Here is a 25,288-nt window from a genome sequence, read left to right on the forward strand (position 1 = left end):
AGCTTCACGCTCAGGCCAAAATGTCACCTCTGCACACAAGTACAGTATATAATCTAAGCGACAGATTAAGGACTATTGTGACCCATGGCCTTTCCGCAAGCACCAATCGTTCGCCAACATTTTCAGTCTAAGGAGTGTTTCGGTGTGAAGAGCAGCATGGACTCTGGGGCTGCTAGTGAAGCTTTTAGATCAGGTCCAACAGCATATATATATATATATATATATATATATATATATATATATACACACACAAGACAAGAAGACTGTGTCCCAAGGCTATACGCTCCCACATGAGGAGCCACGCTAAAAGGAAATAACTGCTTGTCTACTCAGCCGTCGTTGACGGGAGACTCCATTATACAGACGTTATATAACTCCCTTCCCTCAAATATAGTCGTAAAATAGTGTGCTTGGTTATGCCTGAGCAATTCTAAACAATATGATCCCATACAATTAGGTCTATCACATTGCATGGGGGCTCTTCCTTCTGGTGTGTGTTGTAATTTGATCCGGTCAGTCAGTGAGTCAGGCAGGCTCCCACCCACCCAGGCCAACATTTCTTCATGTCATTATAAATCCTGGGGGCATTAGGAAGCGGAGGAGGGGAGGCCTGCTGACACGCTGTAAATCTACCTCTGGGGTCACTCACATCATCTCCTTTGTTGTCTGGATGTGACAGGGGACTTAAGCCTATTTTATGAAACGGATAGTTTCCGGTCGTTGATTATGTATGGACCCGAGTGGCGTTCAAAACTACCTGTAATCAATATTTGGGCGGGAAAAACTAATTGTTTCACGATTTATTAAAACTGCACATTATGTCCGAAAAAATAACCTTTGTTCCAATGAATCGAGTGATATAAAGTTATTATTTAGTCACAAGCTCTTGTCAATACTTTCCATTGGAAAAATATTTTAAAACCAGGGTGAGATTCCTTTTGAAAATAAAAATCACACCCATGTGAAGTGAAGGACGCTGTTATCATTATACATCATCTCATTAACAACTGAATTTATGTGATTGGTTAGCTGATTTGCTCGTCTACATATGACGTAAATTTTCCCTTCAGTGTCAATGGTATTTAATGTTTGTGTTGCCACAAATTTACGTCATATTTGGCGGACATTTGAATGGCAAATATTGAGACATGTGGGGACAACATTTACGTCATATGTGGTGGACATTTGACCTAATTTCTCCTTTCATTGTCAAAATCACACTTGTGTGAAGTGAGGGGCACCCACTGTATGTATATCGGCAACATGACATCTTGTGTCGTCATTTAGTGCCCTATACAAACATAAAAGTCAATAGACTTGGTTGGCAAACGATTTACGTCATAAGTGCTCTAAACAAACCTAAAAATCCCAGACTTGGCTGCCATATGACGTCATCTTCAAAAGCCATGCTTTGGAAGCGCCCCTCAAAAATAGCTGATCTACAAGCTCGAACATGGCTTCACTGAGATTAAGGCCACTCCATGAAGTGCTGCTGCTCTGCTGCCAACCCAAATCCTTGAATGTGACTCAGAAAATGATGTCTGTACACTGCCAGTAAGCAGCTAAATTAGAATGGGAGGGTGAATCATTTTGGTTCCTTCAGCTTTTACCTCAAAATGTACTCTCCTCCTCAAACAAAATGATAGCAGTGAGGACCTTTTCATCATGATGATCATAAAAAAGGAAATGGTGACAATTTCCGGCCATTTGTCACATGTAGAAACATCACTGAACTTGTAGCCTTGTAAGTGCACAGTATCGCTGCCAACGGTGCCGTGCTGGTGTCACGTGCTGAAAGGCTGATCTACAAGCTCACAACAGGTCCGTTGCAATGCGACATAGTGTGAGTGTGGAGATCAGCCTTTGGTGCACACTGCGCACAATAGACAGGCACTATTCAGACTCCATCCCCTGGGCCTAAACCTAAACATGTAGGGCACTACAGTTCGTCAGTGCCGATCCCCTTATTCCTAAACATCTTTGCCTCGCCGCTACCCCCTCCTATGCCCAGCTTTGTGTGTTTGTGTGAATCATAACGATGATTTGATTGGCTAATCACCCCACAGTGATGATTTGGTTGGCTGAGCAAAGTACATATTGAGGGTAAAAAGTGAGGACGGAAAAGTGAAGACGCAAATTGCGATTGGCCAGAATGTGATGTTGTCATTGCAGGAGCACCCCTCACTTCACACAAGTCTGATTTTTGGGCGGTGTCTAACCGCTCCATTACGCAGCTATGTATGTCTGTCTGTCTGTCTGTCTCTGTGTATGTCTGCATGTCTGAGCACGACAGCTGCAACACCTCACCAATACCGCTGGGTGGCACTGTTGAGCAGCGACACACACACACACACACACACACACACACACACACACACACACACACACACACACACACACACACACACACACACACACACACACACACACACACACACACACACACACACACACACACACACACACACACACACACACACACACACACACACACACAGGGAGGAGGCCTGGTACATACAGGTGTGATTTTTTTACTCTTTTAAAAAACATTTTTTATGTTAACAGCCACAGGAACATTCTACTAGTAGGGATAGCTGTCCCTCACAAGTATAGTTATACGAGTGCACATACAAACAAACACACATGCACACTATTCACTATTCACACAGTACAGTGTGTCAACTGACAGGGTCTGCTGGTGAACTGAACTGTGGAGGCAGTGTGTTCATCTTTCTCCCAGACTGACAGTTCCAGTAGAATTGTGGTCCGCGACCGCGGCCTCCACAGTTGACTCCATCATTCAGTCCCAGGTGCCCTTGTCTGGCTCCATCGGACTGGGTGACATCATAGTCACCCCCCCTCCCCCCCGCCTCCATGCTGACTCTAATGGAGGGCTAAAGCTGGTATGGAGGCGGGCCTCGTGAATAATTTAGGAGCTCTGGTGTACTTTATAACCTGGCCTGCTGCAAGGCTAGCTGGGACGGTCTCCCTAAGTGCATTAGTATAATAGTCGGGGAGGAAACTAGCCCTTATTGACTATTCTAATCAATAGCTGTGCTTCTGTCCGCGGGTCTCCGGAGGTAGCGTGTGTACAGGGTGATGGAATAGCTACAACGGACCAAAAAAAGAAACAAATATGTAAACAATGTGCAAAGTTGGCTAAATTGAACCCTTTTAAAATGTGTAGATGAATAATGGTTATAGCAAATTCTGTTCGGGTAGCTCAGTCGAATACCAAAGTCGCCCCCAAATCACGGTCACCCCGGATCAAATCCGGCGCCGGTCGGAAACAGTCGCCCCAGCAAATCCAGCGGCCTCGGAACGGTCGGCCCCACCATGCATTTCTTGGCACCAGAAACCACCTCGGCCATGTTTCATGTTTCGGGGGTATTTACTTACTCCTACAAATGTTGTCCAAACATCACGCAAATCGGTACACATTATCTGTATAGTCAAGTAATCCAGATGGATCTGTTAGATTTTTCAAGAGAAAGTTCCTAAAATGATATTGATCTCCTCTTTGTAGCAATGCTGCAGTTCCAAGTGAGACTTGCAAATTGATTTGACTTAGGCTTAGATGTAGCAAATCAATTGTCGTTATTGGGATTGAAGAAACCAAAAAGGCAATGTCAGTACAATAAAGCTTTTATTGTTGAATAGAATATTATTGTTATGAAAACTGTTAGCTGTACTAATACTATTTAGAAATTACACAATACACAAACAGCCTTTTCTTCTCAAGGCTGTGACAGTGAGAGTGATGACAGAATGGCAGCAATTTTATGGGTGATCACTTTGATCTGAATTGATTGTGGTGACATTATGTCACCACAATCAATTCAGATCAAATAGTATTAGTACAGCTAACAGTTTTCATAACAATAATATTCTATTCAACAATAAAAGCTTTATTGTATTCCATTTCCCATGCCTCATGGTGAACTCTGTGAACCCTGGAAAAGAGCTGTGGAAAGAAAGAAAGAAAGAAAGAAAGAAAGAAAGAAAGAAAGAAAGAAAGACCTCATCATCAAAATGTTGACCATACCCCACCTTTGAATGAAGTTTAATGTCACATGAAGCAAAGTACCATGCAGGCTTTTGTTTATTTCATCATTCATTAATTAATGTATTATTACAGAGTGTGAGGTAGATTTCCGCTCTCCTGCTGGTCTGCCTCTCTCTCATTTCTGGGAAGCCCTGCTCAAAGTATACAGAGCAAAACACAGTGGAAAATCAACATGTTCAGCAACAATGCCAAGAAGAGAGAAGAAACTCGACTGGCCAACAGTTCAACTCTCTCTCTCTCTCTCTCTCTGAACACTCCCAAGCTGCATTAATGGACAAATTCACTATGAGGGTTTTACTGTGTACTTTTATTTGATGCCGTCTCTTGGTGACTATTAGCGAGTCATGCTAGAACATGTTTAAGCCGCTGCGCGCTGATTATTTCAACTAAGCATCAGTTAAATTAAATTACCAAAAAGCCTCAATGGACATCGGAGAACCCTTGGGCGCCAGATGCCATGTAACCATTTGACCCAACTATCACGCTTATCATATTAGTGGGTGAAGGATTGACATACACCACATTTTTAGATTGCTATATCTGGTTTCAGTCACACACTCAAAACAAAAGAAGAAAAAGGTCAGGCATTGTCCATGACTCGATGTTCGAGCAGATGAAAAATAACAACACAATAATAATCTTTATTTATATAGCTTTATAGCACCATTGTAAAACAGGGGTTCAAAAGTGGTTTATGAAATAAAAGAGCAATTTGCTTAAATATAGACAGGGCAGTAAAACAATATAAGAATGAATACAAAAGTTAATACAAAAGCAGTAAACACTCACAAAAAAGGCCAGTGGCTTTGTAACTTGGGTTTATATATTGTTATATTATTATGATATATCATGCTTAAAGGGACAATTCACCCTTTTTGCAAAAACATATATGTTAATGACGTTTAGAAGATTTAGAACACTTTCCTGGGGTCTTTATGTGTGTAATATGTGGTTTTAGATATTTTAGATTTTAGCAGGGTCCATGATGTCACAGACACGGGTCTCAATTCCTTCCTGGACTATTGTCTCAGTAAGGGTGTAAGCACACTTGGGCTTCCATGCGTGGCAGAAAGCCGCTCGTGGCAGGCATCTCTTCCTGGTTTTTAGACAGCTGGTGGATGGAAATGAAGCTCCACCGTCGGCCAGATTCCTGGAAACGCTTGCCCCCGTGGCATTCTGCCGTGTGGGTGGAGCTTCATTTCCATCCACCAGCTGTCGCGGCTTTTGGCATCTTCGTGACGCTAAAGTGTGCCTGCGCTGTAAGACAGCCCTCCCAAGGAGGAGCAGTGCACAAAAGCATTATTGGAATTGTAGTCCAGGAAGGAAGTGAGCCCAGTGTCTATGACATCATGGACACTGCTAAAATCTAAAATGTTTAAAACCACATATTACATATATTTTTTTGCAAAAAGGGTGAAGTGTCCCTTTAACAACTTGAACATTATTTTTATTTGCTTTGCTGCACAAAAATAGATACAATAGGCAATCTCCTTTTTAGTTGCACCGTGACACAATCTGAGCTTTTAGATTGTCTATTTTCAGCAGAGATATTAGTTGTAAATGTAGAGTTTCTTTCTACTTTTCTTTATCTGTTTCTTGGATAACAAATCCGTGTACACGTATACGGATTGGAATGAAAGACCAGCGCTTAACTGAAGTAAATTCTTACTTAGTGGAATCTGACAAGAACAACTACATGATTCAATTTGAAATCACTCAGCATGTGATTAGATTTTTTACGATATTAAACATTGGCTCACGGAAATGAAAAGGGGGTAAAAAATAATAACTAAAAACAAACAAACAGACCCAAGTTGAAATTTGGTCAAACTGATTTCTATCTTGGATTTGTCCAGACAGAATAATCACTTAACAATAAATGGTTACCAGATGCTCAGTTTTTGGTGTTTTTCAAGGTACCTCATTCAGGGTGAAACCCATTTGTTGTAAACGGTGCCAAATGAGTATAGTTTGTATAGTCAGTTTGCACTTTTCAGACACAGGCAGACAGACAGATACAGAGATAAAGGGACACAGACAGATGGTCAAAACAGGTGCTATGACAAAGGGTATTTATTGCATACTAGGTTTCCAACTTGCATCAAGTAGGCCGGTGGCCGACGGGCACATCTAATTAAGTTAATCGCAGGGTGGCAACTTGCCACCGTGCTTTTTCAATGCAAAAATCACACCGTGTGAAGTGAGGGGTGCTCAATATCATCATACACCATCTCATCCCAGCCAATTAGAATTTGAGTCCTCACCTTTTGTCTTCAATGTTTGTGTTTACGCAATGTTTGTGTTTACACAAACACTCAAAACTGGCCATTCATTATCAATGGCATTTAATTACAATTTAGGCATTTAGCAGACACTCTTAAACCAGAGAGATTTACAGTAAGCAATAACAAAAACATGCTACGTCTACATAAAAAGCTATTTAAGTTAATGTTTGTGTTGGGACAATGACATAAAACTGGCCATTCATTATCAATGGCATTTAATGTCCGTGTTAGGACAAAGTTTACACGCACCCTCAAAGCTAGATATAGGAGGGGCTATCCGGCTCCTCCAGCAACCTTCGCTTCTAAATTTTGGCGCTCTTGTATAGTTGAGACTTTTTTCACTTTTTCTCCGTGCCATTTGTCCCCACCCCCCCCCCTCCCAAGGCTTGTGCCCTGTGCTTCAGCACCTAAGCCCTCATTGTAGGAGATAACACAATTTGAAAAGGTGCTGTAGTGTACTGTGCTGCACCTTCTTTTATGTAACGCCGTTTCGTATGTGGTCCTTCAAGGACAAAGACTCTCTCAGGACTACTCCGGCAAGCAAATGCACTGATCAAAACATCCATTCCACAGATGACTATGCGTTCATTCAGAAGGACTTGGAGACAGGTGACAAAGAAAAGTCAAGTGCCAAAAAAAATCTGGAAAATCATTGTACCAGTCATGTACCAGTAGATCACAAAGGCTGTGTGTGCAGGTAGACCACATGAGTCCATGACATGCCCCAGCCTAAAAATATATATAATTTAAATATAAAAAACAATGTTTGGCATCTGCCACTTGAATTAAGCCGACTTGATTGACTGACAGGTGGGTCTGCCACCTGTCAGCTCAAACACAATGCAACATACAACACAAACATCATTACTAACCATTACAAAGTAGTTATATACAAAAAAAACAACATACAAATACCATTTCCCCCCTCTATTTCCCATTCCAAATGCGTGTAATGCCAGCCGTTTTCATCAATGGGATAATAATGTTTTGGGTAGGTAGATCTTGTTGAGCTGGTCATTTTAATAAAGTAGCTCTCAAGTAAATAAAAGTGTGGGCACCCCTGCTATAGATGTTTCAGAAGTGATGAAAGTCTATCACATTGTTGCATCTATTTAACCTTTAGTTAACCAGTCGAAACGCATTGAGATTGTAATCTTTTTTACGAGGCCGAGCCCGGCCCAGATCATAATGATCATCTTTGATCAGCCAGCCTCCAGCGCACTCCTCACTTAGTTCTCACAACAGTTTGTTGAAAGTTGTCGTTTGAAGTGACTGTATGGGTGCTTTCATAGTTTCTTACTGACTATACACTCAGCCCAGAGCTGTAGGCAGCCCCAGGCTATACTGTAAGTCAGAATAATAGCCCACGATAAGAGAGTTTGGAAGGCGCCAGCTTTTCTTTTCAGTGAATGCCTTTTAATGATGTATCACTGAGTGGCCGGAATGTTATTGACGTTGTACCACTGCTGCTGCACATCTTTTAAAACACATCACAGCAAAATCATCTAAACCTTACCCGTGTTCATTTATCCATTCGTGCACGCAGCTTTCCACAGAATTGTGGACTGCGATGCCGCTTGGTACCTTCAAAAATAGTATGCCACTATTTGCTGAAACAACAGTTACAGATAACACTGTTTTCACTGGCCACAGTGGGCAACGGAGACGTTTACCCAACTTAACCATTCAAGTTTGTGAATGCAGAGAACATCATTGTTTTTACACCATGTAACGTTCTCAAAAAAGGGTCTCTGCCTCAGATGCTACACAGCAAAGATCGTCAGTGTTTATTTGAATAGCGTAATAATGGCGTAACAGTGGTGTAGTGATAAAGTAGCCTGTAATAATCAACGCTGAGGACGGTTGCCGTCTGCAAACAGTGCAAACTGCAAGGGCAAGTTGCGCTTTTATGTAAGATTCCGATTCTTTGTGTGCGGTCTTCTCTTGCCTGTAATTGCAATCCTATTTAAACCAGTGGGAGAGCTACTGTACACAATTCAATGCGGTCAGGTCATTGAACTCCCCTCAGTACAGACATTGTTAAGGCCCTATTCACACACACCGCTAGTGGTGGAAAGGTACTGAAAAGTATTGTACTTAAGTACAATTTTGACGTATTTTTACTTGAGTAATTCCAATTTCCAATGCTTTTACTTCTACTCCGAGAGGCAAATATTGTACTTTTACTCCACTACATTTATTTGAAAACGTACTAGTTACTTTGTAGATTTTGATTATTATTACAAAACATGCATTGACCACTTCAGCCCTACAGTATTTTTTGAAATGGGACATTCTGCACAATGACTAATTTTACTTTTGGTACTTTAAGTACATTTTGATACCAATACTTTTGCACTTTTACTCGAGTACATTTTGAATTCCGGACTTTTACTTGCATAAAATGGAAGTACTTTTCCCACCACTGGATAGGACTCTTGCCCACCCCCCGCCCCTTGATAATGAAGTCGTTAAAGACAATTTCATTGGATAGCTAACCTTTCCCTTGCTGTTCCTCGACTATAAATAGCACTATATCTGCACGAAGGAACTACAGGCGAGGTGAGCGAGCCTAACAATGCCTCCCTACAGAGCGTACACACATAGCCTCGCTCTTAATCCCCCGATTAGGGGGATTAAGAGCGAGGCCCAGGGGTTATTGTGAAGTTAATACAGTAAGCAACGCTTAATGGGAAATCACTCATAATTAATGACCATCAACGAAGTGTTTGCATCAAAGTGTTTGGCGTGATTATTTCATTATTAACCGTCTGCCTGCCGCCATTCATTAATCCCTCGATTGCGTATTGCCAAGGTTTTATCGCGCGTAACACTTACTTTGAAGATCCAAATATCCGTAATCGCATTGTTCCTGTGAAAAGCTGCTGTGTGTGGTATCATGACCGGTTGTTGTTGTCTCGCTCGGCGGTGGAAAAAGCTGACCGCGAGTATCACAGCGCCTGCTACAGGCCGTTGAAAACGCTTGTCTGGGACAAAGCGTCCTCTGCAATGTCGCTTCTGTGAGATAAAGCCGTCTGAAACCAGAGCCGGCAATGTAAGTGGATGCGCGCGCATTTTCAAAATGGCCGCGCCCATTGTGTCAGAAGCATAACAAAGCTAACTGACGGTAGATTTCGATACGATCGTATTAAAACATGCATTAATTAATACATCGCTGTTAAAACGGCTTTTCCGTTTGTGGCAGGCCACAAGATTCTACGTTTTAAAATTCCTATGTTCCCGGCAGGCCTCGTGTTAAAAGCTGATTGGGTTGGCCAGCCGTCCTAGTTGGGTGAGTAGTACAGTGTTTCTCAAATGTTTTCGTGTCAAGGACCCCCAAATTGATACATGTTAGCCCGCAGACCACCATTTGAAAAGATACGCTATAGGGACCCCCATAAAAGATACTTATTTACGATGTGGCTCTTTCAGTGATTCTCAACTTATTTTTATTTTTTTCTCCTTTTTTTTTATGTTTTTTTTTTTTTTTTTGGCTTTCACCTTTATTTTATGGAGGGACAGACAGTAGGCTGATAGTGATTCTCAACTTTTATCTATTCCAAGGACCCCCACTTTGTGTATATGCAATAGGCCACGAATCCGCATTTGGTGCCATTATTTTTTTTTATATCTCCGTGACCCAACCTGTAAATTCATCAATGTTAAATCCATTTGTACACTCTCATCATTACAGATCACCATCAACGTTCATTTGGTTCCTAACTATCAATTGGCTGGGGACCCCCTGGAACCCCCCCCCCCAAGGAGCCCTGGGGGTCCCCAGTTTGAGAACCATTGGTTTAGTAAACACTGCAACGATAGAATATTCACTTAAATCTGTAGATTGCCAACAGCAGAGTGGACGGTCAGAGCCACAGAAGTCAATATTCTGTAATAAATATCATGTAGTTCCGGGAATATTCAAGAGAAATCAGGAATTGGAAAGTAACCCCCCTCCATCTGAGGGAAAGGGCATCGATATGACATTTTTCCATTGACATTTTGACGAGAAATCTACATTTAAAACCTCACTCATTTAACCCAAAGCCTGCTAAAGTTCGTTCTCAGGGATCTATGGGTATTTTTTGGCACACTCCGGGCTCAGCCAGCCAGCCAGCCATGTCAATATTTTGAATACACGTATTATCAATATAATCAAAACATCCTTTCCAGACAAACATACTTCAGAGTTCACTCGATAATCGTCACGGAAGATAACATCCACAAAAAAAAGGACAAACAAGAAAAGAACCCAGTTGTTGAAATATTACCAGCCACGGAGAGCAGCTTGGATAGCTTTTCTGCCCAACAGCTTCCAGATGTTAGGCCTGATATATGCTTAGTCGTGTGACGGTGTCACACACGGCACGGACAATAGCTGATCTACAAGCTCACGTCGTGTGTGTGTCGCACTGTGGCGCGTCGTGAGCATGTAGATCGTGCTATTTCATGCTACTGCTACTGAGGCTTTAGAAAACAAACTTTCCCATAAAATGCTTATCTGCATTGTGTGTATGCACTGTAAATGTCAAAAGGACAGTGGTGGTACATTTAGTTAATGTACTGTACTTAAGTACAATTTTGAGGTACTATTATTTCCAATTTTCTGTACTTTTACTTTTTCTCCACTACAATTATTTGAAAACTTTAGATAATAGTTACTTTGTAGATTTTGATTATTATTACAAACATACATTAACCACTTCAGCCCTACAGTACATATTTCGGCTATTTTCAAAAGAATTCTTCATACATTTTGAACTGGACATTCTGCACAAACATACTTTTACTTTTGGTATTTTAAGTACATTTCGATGCCAATACTTTTGTACATTTACTCAAGTACATTTAAAATTTTACTTGTAACAGAGTATTTCTAGATTGCAGTATTGATACTTTTACTTAAGCAAATCAATGTGAGTACTTATTTTTTCCACCACTGCTTAGGTGGTATTTGCAGTAAATGTCAAAAGGAGGCCTTGATAATCTGGCATCAGTTTAAAGAGCAAGGCCGTTGTAATTAAAGCCAAGGCACTTTGGCATTACAGAAAACACAGAGCTACGGGGAAAGCAATAAGCCTGTGAGTGTGCATGGGCAAAATTTGACACCCCACATTCAAATGCTTCAAGGACGCCAAATAGTGTCCCGCGATATTCACTGCTATTAATCGCAGACAGGGAAAAACCAGAAACAATGCATGTACTTATGCAACTTTTGCTGACACTGCGGCACAGTGGCCGCCGGTAAATTAAATTGTGAAGCATGTACTTAATTTAATGGAGAAAAAGCCAAATGCCAGGGGGAAAAAATGAAACGCCACCTTCAGAGATTCACAACAATTTAATTTTGCTTGATTGTAGGCCAAAAGATCTCACTCAAACCAATGATTAGTGGCATTGGAAGAATTGTGAGTATCCTCAAATCATCAAACATCCATCCATCCATCCTGTGCGCGCGCACGCACGCACGCACACACACGCACACACGCACACACACACACACACACACACACACACACCTAAAAACACACACCTAAAAACCACACATGATGAATTATTCATAGTTCATGCTGTTGGTAGAAGTGGTATTGTAAGTTGTAACACAGCCAAACACTCGTTACGCTGCAAATGGAATGGAAAATTTGCACTTATTTATCACCCGCTGCATCACTCGAAAAATGAATACGAATTAAGTGCAGAATCTCAGAATGGCAGAAACCTTCTTTATGTCCAAAAACTTACTTTTCAAGAAACGCTGTGTTCCCATGGAGCCAAGATAAGTCTTTAGTCAAAAGCCCTTGTTAATACTTTTCATTTGGTTAAATATTTATAGAACCCACAAACAGATCGGTGCGGTCACACCAAACCTTTATTCTACCAATGCTTTTCAATGGGAACAAAGCTTCCCCCCCCCCCCCCCCCCCAACAACATTGAAAAGTATTGGCAGAATCCGTCGCATAGGCAGATAAATGCCTGTGATTTTAAGCTATTCCAACAACAAGGCCATCTTTTTCAGGGTGAGACATAAAACACATTTCAACTTGAATTAGGTCTTACACAGTGGTGGCAGAACTACTCACATTTTAACTTAGTAACATTTCTGTATTCACATTTTACTTGAGTAGTAAGTAGTAATGGCATCAAATTGTACTTAAAGTACCAAAAGTAAAAGTACTCATCATTATGCAGAAAGCATAACTATGCATACCGAGCACAGGCATATAACCCAAAAAAGCTAGTTTCGGTTGGGCACAACCCCGGGTATGGACCAATAGTTTGATCAAATCATCGGTTATCTATCATTTAAAAAACAAAAAAAATCGATTAAATCGATCAGTTTTATTAACCGGTGCACACATCCCTACATCAGCTGCTATATTTAACATTCAGTAACTTGTTTCCATGGATATGGGATCTACACACAAACCAACCCACGGCCTCGGTTGCTGAGAAACAACAGCCCAGTTCTCTTGTTAGAGAATACTGGAGCTACTGGAGAATACTGTCCAGACGGCCAGTATACCGTATGTCTGCATCCACAGTCGACATCCACCAAGCGCATTAAACACTTTAATCTATTGAGACCTGGAACGCATCCATGTCACGTTAGCGTTTAACCACATTAACCATTAACCCATTTTGGGGCGGGAACCCGTTTTGGTGTTTTAAACATTGTTATAATTTAGCTATTGAAAAATAGCAGATCTACAAGCTCATAGCGCGCCACCGAGTGGCGCGCTATGAACTTGTAGGTCTGCTATTTTTTTTAAATCGTTAAAATGTGCCTCAAATCTTTCCGAAAATTGTCATGATTTAGAAAACTTTTTTTTTTAATTTTGACGTCAGGCCTGAATGGGTTAAGGACAGGAACGCATCTGGGTCTGTGTTTAGTGTTTAACCACTTTAATCATTTTTTTATTTTAGCCGTTGCAAAATAGCAGATCTACAAGCGCATACAAGCTTATATATCTGCTATTTTTTAAAAATCAAAAATATGCTCAGATCTTTGAATACCGGTATATATTCTTTCACAGCAGACCTTTTTAACTCATATCTTTGCTTCTGGGGGGGGTCCCTGGAAGAACATATTTTCAGATGGGGGACGGCAGCCAATTAGATTACAGGTAATTTTGGGGGTCCTCGACATGAAATAGTTTGAGAACCGCTGATATAGAAACATAAAACTGTCATGATTTAGAAGACATTTTGTAGAATCAGGTCTCAATAGGTTAAACACAGTCGGAAAAGCTAATCAATGTTTTATAGAAGCAGCCAGACTGTCAAACTGTGCTTTGGTTGTTGTCAAGCTGTGAAAACAGCAGGTACAGCAGGTACACTACACACTACACACCCAATGTACTGCTGCTGTCAGGCAGAAACCTTGTATCTCCATATTTCAACATTAATTATTTGTATTTATTTATTTTTTTAATTAATGCCCTTCTGCGTTGCAACGCATTATGAACATTTGTGCAAATCTTGAATATATACTTATTTGTTTTTCTTTAAAGTGAACATTTCTAACTCAAAGCTTGCTTCTGGGGGTCCCAGAGAACAAAATATTTTGAGATGGGGGATCCGCAAATACATACAATTGTGGGGGTCCTTGACATGACATTTTTTGAGAACCATTGACATAGAAACCAGTTTTTCAGAAAATTGTTAAGATTTAAAAGACTTAATGGGTTATTTTTTTAATAATGAAAAGGCAAAGGTTTTGGACATACAAGGTTACGTTATTATGGTTATCTGTGATGGTTTGAGCTTCTCTGAAAGTTGTTGTGTCAAAACCTGCAAGCTAAATTGCATGCTTCTCTCCGGTGAGGGAGAATATGTTCTAATAGGCTAATATTTCACATCGACGACTTTTTCAGCCCCCACACACAAATAACACATTATCCTCAGAGCAATTGGTGCAGGGGCCCCTTTGAAGTAAAACCTAATACCCCCAAAACTTGCAAGTCTTGCGAGTGAACAACATTCCCTTTCCAATAGTATGAACATTGTGGCTTGGCAGTATGTGCGGTACCGCACATACTGCCAAGGGGGTTGAGTATGATTTGGAAGGGACAGTGGTGGAAAAAGTAATCACATTTTTTATTTAGGTAAAAGTATCAATACAGCAATATAGAAATACTCCCTTACGTATAAGTAAGAGTCTGGAATTCAAAATGTACTTGAGTAAAAGTACTAAAGTATTAGCATCAAAATGTTAAAGTACCAATTACGCAGAATGAAAATAGCATCATCGCATTGCATCACTAAATGTAGTGGATATTTGCCTCTGAGATGTGGCGTAGAAGTAAATGTATTGGAAATTAAATTGGTAATGTTAATTGGTAACTTAACATTGGTAATGTTAATTGGTAACTTAAGTAAATGTACTTGTAAATTTCCACAACTGCCGAGCAGGCCAGGGTTGAGTCTGATTTGGAAGGGGACGATCAGAATCGGAATCACATTATGTGTCCACATAATGCATTTTCCTTCCATTGCTTCATCAAAAAACATGTCACTAGCAGAAACGTCTTCAGAAACGTCTTCAGATGCGTCTTCAAGGCTTCATCCTCTCCTCCCTAACTAGCACAGCCAGGGTTAGCCACAGTGGTTGATTATGATTACATGTTTACTGGCCCGCTGCCATGGTTACGCTAGAGCCGTGGATGAGAGGTGGTGTGTGCTTGCGTGCGAGCGAGCGTGCGTGCGCAGGTGTGTGTGTGTGTGTGTGTGTGTGTGTGTGTGCGTGCACGCACGCACGCACGTGTGTGTGCATGTGTGCCTGGCTTTTCAGATGCAGTCAGAAGAATGAGCGGAAACCCTGGCTGTTCCTTCCATTATTACGTTCATATCTCCTGCCATAGATGGGCACGTCTTTGGGGATGTATGGCTTCTGTGGGAGTTCACTGTAACTATTAGCCCATTGATTCTTCTTCACCTGTGGGCCGTGCAAGTTGCCGCCCAAATAATTGCCAAAACACTAAATATTTTAATGATAACATAAAATAGTGTTGATTGATCCAATTAGCAGAATTAGCAGATTTCTTTAGCAGCCAGTTTTAGGGTCCAATGGAGTTGGCTGGTTTTGTCAGAAGTACTTTTTGAGGGGCGGGCTTTTGAAATGACGTCATATGGCAGCCAAGTCTATGGACCTTTACTGTTTGTTTAGAGCACTTTTAACAAACATACTGTGGCAGCCAAGTCTAAGGACTTTTACTGTTTGTTTAAACATGTGGGGGCGGAAGTGGCTCAGGGGTAGAGTTGTCGGTTGGGAACCGGAAGGTTCCAAGTTCCATCCCGGGCTCCCACCGAGTTTGTGTCAAAGTGTCCTTGAGCAAGACTCTGAACCCCTAATTGCTCCTGATGAGCAGGTTGGTGCCTTGCATGGTTTCCTCCGCCATCGGTGTATGAATGTGTGTGAATGGGTGAATGTAATGCACAATCTATATAAAGTGCCTTGGATAAAGGCGCTATATAAATGCACCAATTTACAAATTAATATAAGCGAGGCGCCACTTATACTTCACGCAACTTCACAAGTGTGCTTTTTAATACTTTTCATTGGTTAATGGTTCAATATCCTTTGAGGAACGCTAGCCCCTCCTATGCACAGCTTTTGCTGTGCTCATATGCACAGTTTGTGAGTATGAGCACGGAATGTGCTCAGCTGATTGGCTGAGCACGGAATGTGATGTACGATCAGATGATAAGAGCGCTCCTCACTTCACACGAGTGTGAGTTTTAAACCAACACACAGACGTAAAGGGTGTTCAACAGCATTTCGAGTTATGGGGGGAAAAAAATAAAAAGTAAAACTTTAAAAATTGAGTTAGCTGGTTTCCGTCAGACAGCAACGACATATTAATTTGGGGGCCCTTGACATGAAAACCTTCAAGAACCACTTCCGTCCTGGCGAAGAAATCGAACGTGAAAGCCGCATAAGTGGGAGGAAAAAGGGCCCTGAGACTTCACTCAGTCGCTCCAAAAACCTCAAAAAACTGGGCTCGGGCAGAATGCGATCGCACTTGGGACTCTCAACAACATAATTCAATTTGTGCCTGTTAATACATGCCATTCATCATCACTGCTAGATCCGTATGGCCTAGTTATTTGCCTAGCTGGAATAACACTCAAGCCTTGACGGTGTGGCCCTGCCTCTCGTGCAGTGGTGGAAAGTAACTAAGTGCATTTACTTAAGTACTGTACTTAAGTACAATTTTGAGTAATTTGTACTTTACTTGAGTATTGCCAAATTCCAGTACTTTTACCTCTACTACGTTTATTTGAAAACTTTAGTTACTTTGTAGATTTTGATTAATAGAGGGTATGCGCATGCTTAAAGTGAATGGCACATCGAGTGGCAAATCGAGTGGCAAAGCAACATGCAAAGTGAGTTTAACATTGTTTAATGCAATCAGATAGGACTTTTCTGTTTGGCTGCATGGGCTGTCAAGGCCAGAAAGTAGTTTTTTGCCACTCATTAGGCATTCCTGCATAACTTCCGGGTTTGATGATGATGTCACGCGCATACTCTCTATATTACAAAACATACATTAACCACTTCAGCTCTATATAGATTTTGGCCATTTGAAAATCAAAGCCGATCTACAAACTCGCAATGCGTTGCGATGGTACGCATTGTGAGCTTAATTGTGGCTTGCGGCTATTTTGAGAAGATTTGTAAACATTTAAAACTTGAAATGGGACATTCTGCATAAGGACGCCAATACTTTTGTACTTCAACTCAAGTACATTTTAAATTAGACTTAATTAGACCAGACTTTTACCTGTAACAGAGTATTTCCATGTTGCAGTATTAGTATTTTACTTAAGTAAAACATTTCTCTGGTGTTTGTGTGTTGTTGTGTTGAAGCGGTGCGCTGGCTGTCTGTGTGCAGAAAGGGGCCAGCGCTATGTGAGAGTCACTGTCTACATGGCCTCTGTACGCGGCTGCAAGGAGTTCACGTCACTGTTGCTTTTTACAGCAACATTTTTTTATTTAGTTTTATATTCTTTTGAATAAGATTAGTCACCCAATTTCTTTTTTCTTCTTTTAACCTACACCGTGAGCTTGTCGATCACCTGCTGTTTTCTGCGAAAGTTTCCCTGGGAATATGGATCCGTGGGGTTCGGTTAAAGGACGACAATGACTTCACTAATTTTCAACTTATCATGGTCCTCAGTAATGGTAATGCTAAAATGGTAAAAAGTAAAAAAGTCTGTGTCTCATAGGAGGGCTGTGGACACTTCAGAAACTCGCCTACCAGTGACAAAACAAGATTTTGAATTTTTGTATTAACACGAGAACAATGGCTTCTATTATAGCATGCTAATTTTCCATGCAGGAATAGAAAGCCTGCAGTTTCTATAAACTTGGATTCCCGGGCCGTCGATGATGTCACTGGTAGGTAGGTTTCTGAAGAGTCCACAGACAGAGTAGAAACTAGAAAAAGTGCCCTTCTGGGCACATGTCTCCACCAGGAGAATAGGACTGTGTGAGATGTTTGGCAAAATGTTTAGGAGTAATATAAACATGTTTGCCTTTGATGGCAATTGGATGACTTGAGGCATTTTGTTCCAAAAATGTGTTTTGCAAAAATCAACCTGTTGGTGGCGCTATAACAGGCCAATGTGAAAAGGGTGGGATATATTCCTCAGCCTAGTAAGAAAATGTGTGAAAGATGTCACGTAAGGCTGGGGAATTGGGAATTGGCTATACTAAATTGGGACTAGAAGGGGAGAAAATGTTTTTCTTTTATCTTGAAGGGGCATGTTTTGCACTAACAGTCTTTTCATTATGTCTGCCCACGATCTCTGTGATTTATACAGTACGTTTGTTTACCTCAGTCACTGATACTAAAATCTGATATTTTATTTTTATTTTTTCTATGAACCTGTGACCACCCATACTGTTATAAAAAGGAAATAAAAAGATTTTGAAAAGAAAGAAAGATGTCACGTAAATTGCATGCTGCGTTCATGATTTGAGGCTTTTGTTCAAAATGGGGCAATCTTGCAAACTGTGAAAGCCAATTATAGCCAATTAGGATGGAATATGAAATATCGGACAGATCCGACTTGAGCACATGACCATAGAGATACTGTGTAACGATTTGTGAGATTTTTGGACAGAATCTGGAGGAGTAATATAAAAAAATGTGTTTTACAAAAGTCGGCCTCCTGGTGGCGCTATAAAAGGCAGATGCGGAAAATGCAGGTCAAAGGTTTGTCCTTGGCCTCTAGGGAGTGTGCATGCAACGTTTCACGCAGATCGGTGCAGTTTTAGGTAAAAAATGTGAAAAGCTGCCTCATGGTGGCGCTATAACAGGCCGTTCTGGAAAATGCGGGGCAGAGGTTCATCGTTGGCATCCAGGGAGTGTGTGTGCAAAGTTTGGCATCGACCGGGTTAACGGTGCCGGAGATTAGCTGGTAACGGACGGACGGACGGAAGGACGGAAGGACGGACGGACGGACGGACGGACGGACGGACGGACACACACACACACACACGGACGGAGTGCAAAACATACTCTCTCCCCATGCCTTCGGCCTGGTGGAGACAAAAATGGAACTATTATAATGAGCGCTAATAAGAACCAATTATATGAAGATAGGTTGAAAATCTGTGAAGTTGTCCTTTAGGTACAGCACTTTATAGTAAATGTACTTTAGTTGCTTTCTACCCCTGGTCCCCCCACCCCACCCCATTTTAACACCCCAGAGTCAAGGCCTGGTGTTTGGGTTGGCACCCATCAGTGTAGTCAGCTGCTCTGCACCAGCGTTGCCATGTCTGCTAATTATAAGCCCACTTTGGGCTTCTTTTTCTGTAAAAGTCGCTTGTAAATATTGGTAGTCAGTCACGGGTTGTATTTTTCTTTTTTTCGGCTTCTTTCTAAAGTGTACTTGCTTATTTTGGTGCTTTCTTCCTGATGTTATAAAACCAGTGGTTCTCAAACCCTTTCATGTCAAGGACCCGCAGATTAATATGCGGACCCCTATCTTAAAATATGTTGTGCCAGTGACCCCCCCCCCCCCCCCCCCAAGATTTGTGTTTAAATAAAAAATAAAGACTTTTTGAAAACAGCAGAGCTCAGCTTGTAGATCAGATAGCTGATGTAAAGTGTGTAAGATCACACGGCCTACAGTATAGTCACTTCTTTTGACATGTTTTCATAGACTTGTTTCTCTTGCAATATCTGGCAACACTGCTTTGCACATCTCGTCCTCTCGCTTTTGAGAAAGACATTTTATTTTTATTTTTTTTATTCTTTGTTCTTTTCAATGAGGTGTAGCGGCATTCCGGTTAACTTAGCGTCCCTATTCCGGGCATCGTTCGGGGGATGGAGAGTGGGTGGGGGCTATAGCAGTGGTTCTCAAACATTTTGGGCTCAGGTTACCCCTGTAAATAACCACTTGAATTACGTTACTTTATAGAGCACCATATGTCATAGTAACGGTATGTAAATCTTTCCCCCTAAGATACATTATATCAGAAGGAAAACTGGACAGAATATCCAGGGCAGGCCATCTTCATATATGAAGATCACGACACTGACCTCGTCTAACCCTTGATAGCCATACATGGAGAAGACTGGATAATCACCTAGATCTGCATATATGGAGCCAGCCAGCAACTCTACATCTGACCTCAAACCTCAATACCTTAGATCTCCATATATAGAGCTACCTGTTCTGACATTCCATATGTTGATCCTTCCACACCCGTCCTTCCTGTTCTGACATTGGGTCTGACCTCATCAAACCCTGTACACTCAAGACACGCTCCATATATGGCCAGTACAGAATTCATTCCATAGGTTGATCTGACCTAACCTGACTCCGCCAGATGGGGCAGCAGAGAGAGTACACTGGGTGGGCGGGATCAAGGCATACACAGTCCTGCCTTGATCCCACCTCTAGCTGCCGCTGATTGGCCAGGCCGTTTGGTGGCCGGAGCATCAAGTCTGCCTGAGAGTTCCCAGATGGGAGCAGGAGGGGGGAACCCAGTGTACTCTCTGCTGCCCCATCTGGCGGGGTCAGGTTAGATCTGACCCTCCATGCCAAAGCGCCAGCGCTCGCCCAGCGGTTTTCCCTCACCCAGGTGGATGCGTGTACGGTAATGATACTGGTAACAATAAAAGAAAATTATATGTACAGGTTGGTTTTTTGGGGGTTTTTTTGGGGGGGGGGGGGGGGGGGTAGTCACTTGACTAAGGGAGGAGCAATCATTTCCTCTCCCTTTGGCCTGCTGAAAGGTGGATTTTCAGGTCTGTTTTAAAGGACGCCAGTGATTTGCATTTTTTGAGGGAGTCTGTCAGAGCACATTCCACACTTGCAGGTGCCAGTGCTGTAGAAGGAGAATTTACCCATGTTGGTTTTGAAAGTGGGTGGTACCAGATCCTTTTTTAGCTTCCTCTAGTATTGTGGCTGTGGGTGTCGCTCACTTTTTTGAGGTAGTTAGTGCAGGTATGCGGGTACTGAGGGCATACATTTTAAATGTCAATCCCAATTCCATTTGCTTAACTCTCAAAATGGGTTGCAAAAAGATGAGTCATGGCCCCAGGCCGAGAAGTAGTCGAATTAGTTTGTTTTGGGAGGTTTTGAGCTTAGTCTTTAGTGACATTGAGATGTTTGAGAACCAAGAGGTGCAAGCATAGTCAAAGGAGGGCAGCAGTGGCATGCACAGACATTTAGAGGGGCAGGTGCTCAAGTTAAAAAAGGGCACCTTGTGCAGCGCGTGGAACCGGCCGGTTGCCTTAATCCATTTTGGGTGGGAACCCCTTTTGGTGTTAGCATTATGTTATGCTTTAGCTATTGAAAAATAGCAGATCTACAAGCTCATAGCGCGCCACCGAGTGGCGCGCTATGAACTTGTAGGTCTGCTATTTTTGAAAAAAGGGCACATTGCCAAAAGGGCAGGGGGTGCTCTAGCACCCCCTAGTGTCTATCTGTGCACGTCACTGGAGGGCAGAATTATAGGGCTCCAGCTAGAGTCCTGAGAGCACTTTTGTTGACAAAAGAGGACATTCTGCCCAAAAATCTTGTTCTATGGTTTACTTTTTTGATCACCCTTGTTGTCAGCTTGTTGTCAAGAATACAGCCCAGATAGGCCTATCTCTTCTTTGCTGGATCCCATGTCATCAACTCTGACCTTGAAATCATTTACATTTACCTTACTGAGAGCATGTTTGTTCCCAAAAAGAATGGATTCTGTTTTGCTGAGATGTGGAGATGCAGAGAGCTCCAGATTTCCCTCTCCAGAGCAACATTAGTAACTTCCTCCTGGGGGATCCCGAGGCGTTCCAAAGCCAGTGAGTCGATATAATCCCCTCCCCCCCCCCCATCTCATCCTTGGTCTGCCCGGGGTCTCCTCCCAGTGGGACGTGCCTCGAGGACGCCCGAGAGGCATCCTAACCAGATGCCCGAACCACCTAAGCTGGCTCCTTTCCGGGCGAAGAAGCAGCGACTCTACTCCGAGTCTCTTTCGCATGACGTTTTCGGACAGTATACTTGTCCTCAACAAACGTGTGGCATTGGTAGCTGTGTGTGGCTATACATTCTTTTCATTCAGACTTGGCGTTTAAGCACTTAAACCAAAAACATTGCCGATCTACAAGCTTGTAGATCTGCTATTGGTGAAGAGATTTGAAGTAAAGTGCACGCGACATTGATGAATCCCAAATATCATCAAAGTATTCAGAGGCAGCCCTGGACTTGCGAGAACAAAGTGTAGGATTTAATTTAAGTCGTTAGTATGCATGATCATTTCATAACGCACAAATACCTTGAGCTGGCAGCAGCCGTTGTCCTTCTTGGCGCAAAGGGCAAATATGAAAAAGAGTTCCCCGTTTCCACTCTTCTGCTTTGAGGTTCTTAAAGGACCACTTCACTCATTTTGAACTTATCTTCGTATAATTGGTCCTCACCTCACCAAAGTTCATTATAAGATGACTCACTGATTACTCTTGTCTGTGGACAGTGACATAATGAGTGGGGATTCCAAGCTAATAGAAACTACAGCCTTTCTCTTCCTATAGGAAAGTTAGCATGCTGAAATAGAAGCCGTCATTCTTGCATGAAAACATAATGTTTGAAGTGACCAAACCTGCATACCGATGGTTTCACTGGTAGGCGAGTTTCTGAACTGTCCACAGCCCTCCTGAGACACAGACCAGACAAAAACAGTAAGCATTTAGTGAGGATCTACAACAGGGGTTCTCAACGTTTTTGGCCGGGGACCCCCGGAAATGCTTTGGCAATGTCTCGGGACCCCCGCCCCGCCCCCTCCCGACCCCCAATATAAATTGACTGCTACAATAACCTTAAACCATTTTGGGCGGGAACCCCTTTTGGTGTTTTAAGCATTGTTATAATTTAGCTATTGAAAAATAGCAGATCTACAAGTTCATAGCGCGCCACCGAGTGGCGCGCTACGAGCTTGTAGGTCTGCTATTTTAGAAAAATCGTGAAAATAAAATTAAAAAAAAGAATCTTTTTTTTTTTTTTTTTTTTTTTAATAATTTGGGGACCCCCTAAAATAATTTGGCGACCCCCCCCGAGGGGTCGCGACCCACGGGTTGAGAACCCCTGATCTACAACAGGGGTGGCCACGCTTTTTTGACTTGACTTTAAAAAATGTCTCTTTCACGCTGTGTTGCAACTTGCAACTTGCAAGCTTCTAGATCTGCTATTTTCACTAGTTTGGGTCCCGGGAAAATGTCTAATCTCTCTTTTGGGTTTTGGGCCTGAAAGGTTTGTGAACCACTGCTGTATGGTTTACTGTAGGATCCTGTAACTTTGGCATTTAGAATGTAGGCAGGGGAAAATAATAAAGAGTTCTCCAGTTATGTTATAGTTAACGTTGGACATATGGCACACAGCTGTTGTCCTGACCTAGAAGCACACAAAGCAACAAGGAAAACAAGCACTGGTGGCAGAAATACTCAGCAAGAAATACTCAGTACCACGATGTAAGTAAAAGTCCTGTGTTCAAAACTTTATAAATAAAAAGTACTCAAATATTGGCATCAATATTGAAGTATCAAAAGTAACAGTACTCATACTTGTTTTTTCTTTAAAGTTATTCCAAAATCTGTCAAGCTTGCTCAAGCTTGTAGGTCGGCTATTTTCGAACTGTTGAAGTGTTGAAGGTTTTGTATTAATAATAATAATCTGCTAACACTAGTAACTAAGGTTTTCAAATAAATGTATAGTAGTAGTAGTAGTAGTAGAGTAGTATAGGCTACAACATTTGCCTCTGGTGTAGTGGAGTAGCTTAGAAGTATAAAATATATAGAATAATGAAAAGTACTAAAGTAAAGTAAATCATATTTTGTCGGGTGGAAACCTCATATGTCCAAAACTGTTGGGCTACTTTTTCAGGATAAAAAAAAAAAAGAGGCAGATCTACAAGCTCAAAGCATCGCACCACGTTTCGAGCTTGTAGATCTGCTATACTTTTGATACTTTTGTGAGAAGAGAACTAGTAGGGCATTCATTTACAGGGGACACGGGGACACACACAAAGAGTTCGAATATGGAGATAGGAGGTTGATCTGGCTGACATCACCGATATGTACCTCAAAGTTGTACATTTACGTACTCGTTTTGTCTTTTTTTTTCGTTTGTTTTTTGTCTGTGCATTGTAATGTCTGTATTGTGGTTCTTGTTGTTTTCCTATGTTATGTTGAAAAAAGAAAAATGTGTGGTTCTATATACATTGAATTGTGATTGAACAGTTGTGAAATCTCAGAGCCTCAATAAAAATACATTAAAAAAAAAAGTTGTACATTTACTCAAGTACAGTACTTGAGTAAATGTACTTATAGTTACTACTGTATCATCCCACCACTGACTAACACCACCTGGCCAGGGAGGAGAGGGAGACCATCAGCCAGTCTCTTCTCTTCTGTTATAGTAACAGTAACCACAACAGTACTGGACACAAACACAGGTCACTAGTGTGTCTGCACACCGTAAATCAGGGGTGGGCAACTGGCGGCCCGGGGGCCACATGCGGCCCCCACCTTCACTTAATGCGGCCCTCAGGTTAATGTCAGAATACTGATATAATATTGGTTTCAGCTGTTACAATTCCACAACACATTGCAAACATGACCCACTTTAATTACTTCAGTCTAAATTAGTAGCTCATTGCTCAACACAAGTATAATTAAAGGCATTTGAAATTACATAAAAATGTTAATTTTTAGGATTCCAATTCAAAAATAGCAAAAAAATAATTCAAGATTTCAATTTGAAAATAGCAAAAATAGCCGATCTACAAGCTCAAAACGCGTCGCAGCGCGACGCGTTTTGAGCTTGTAGATCGTCTATTTTTGCTACGACAGTAATATATGGCCCTAGGGAGTGAGTGTGGAAATATAGTGGCCCTCTCCATCGTCAAAGTTGCCCACCCCTGTAAATACAGGCATTTTATTTGGGGCAGTCCAACTGAACACGAAGTAAAATCGTCCGCCATTGTTCATTTATCCTTTCCTTTTGTATTATTAATATTATTCAAAAAACATTTTAATAGTATATAATAATAATAATTGTAATATTAAGCATAGCTGATCTACAAGCTCGCAACGCGTCGCATGTATGGTGCCGTGTTGTTATTTGTTAACTTACACCTGCTGTTTTCACTATTTGTGCGCCACTCTTGTATGATTAAGTAGGGCATTCATTTATGAATAAACATACAAGTTAAAGTGATATTTTTGTGTTACAATTTACAATTTAAAATGTAGGCATTTAGCAGACGCTCTTAATCCAGAACAACACATGGTAATACATCAAATGCATAAAAATAGTCATAACTAAGCTAATAACATCAATAACATCTGTCTAATAGTAGAATATCTGTACCATGAAACTAAGTATACACTATCGAGTGCTATGTCTACATAAAATGCTATCTAAATTACATAAATTGGT

General features: G+C 41.5%; 1 protein-coding gene across 1 annotated transcript in view; it reads left to right on the forward strand.

Moving 5' to 3' along the window:
• Positions 1 to 21,119, forward strand: part of LOC306940117 (serine/threonine-protein kinase NIM1-like) — an 805,056-nt gene extending 783,937 nt beyond the window's left edge. The window contains exon 10 of the transcript XR_013791976.1: positions 21,013 to 21,119. The gene's annotated coding sequence lies outside the window, so the exon portion shown is untranslated. The remainder of the gene's footprint in view (positions 1 to 21,012) is intronic.
• Positions 21,120 to 25,288: the final 4,169 nt, after the last annotated feature.

Source organism: Electrona antarctica (assembly GCF_951216825.1).
Source record: "Electrona antarctica genome assembly, chromosome: 16".
Taxonomy (NCBI): Eukaryota; Metazoa; Chordata; class Actinopteri; order Myctophiformes; family Myctophidae; genus Electrona; species Electrona antarctica.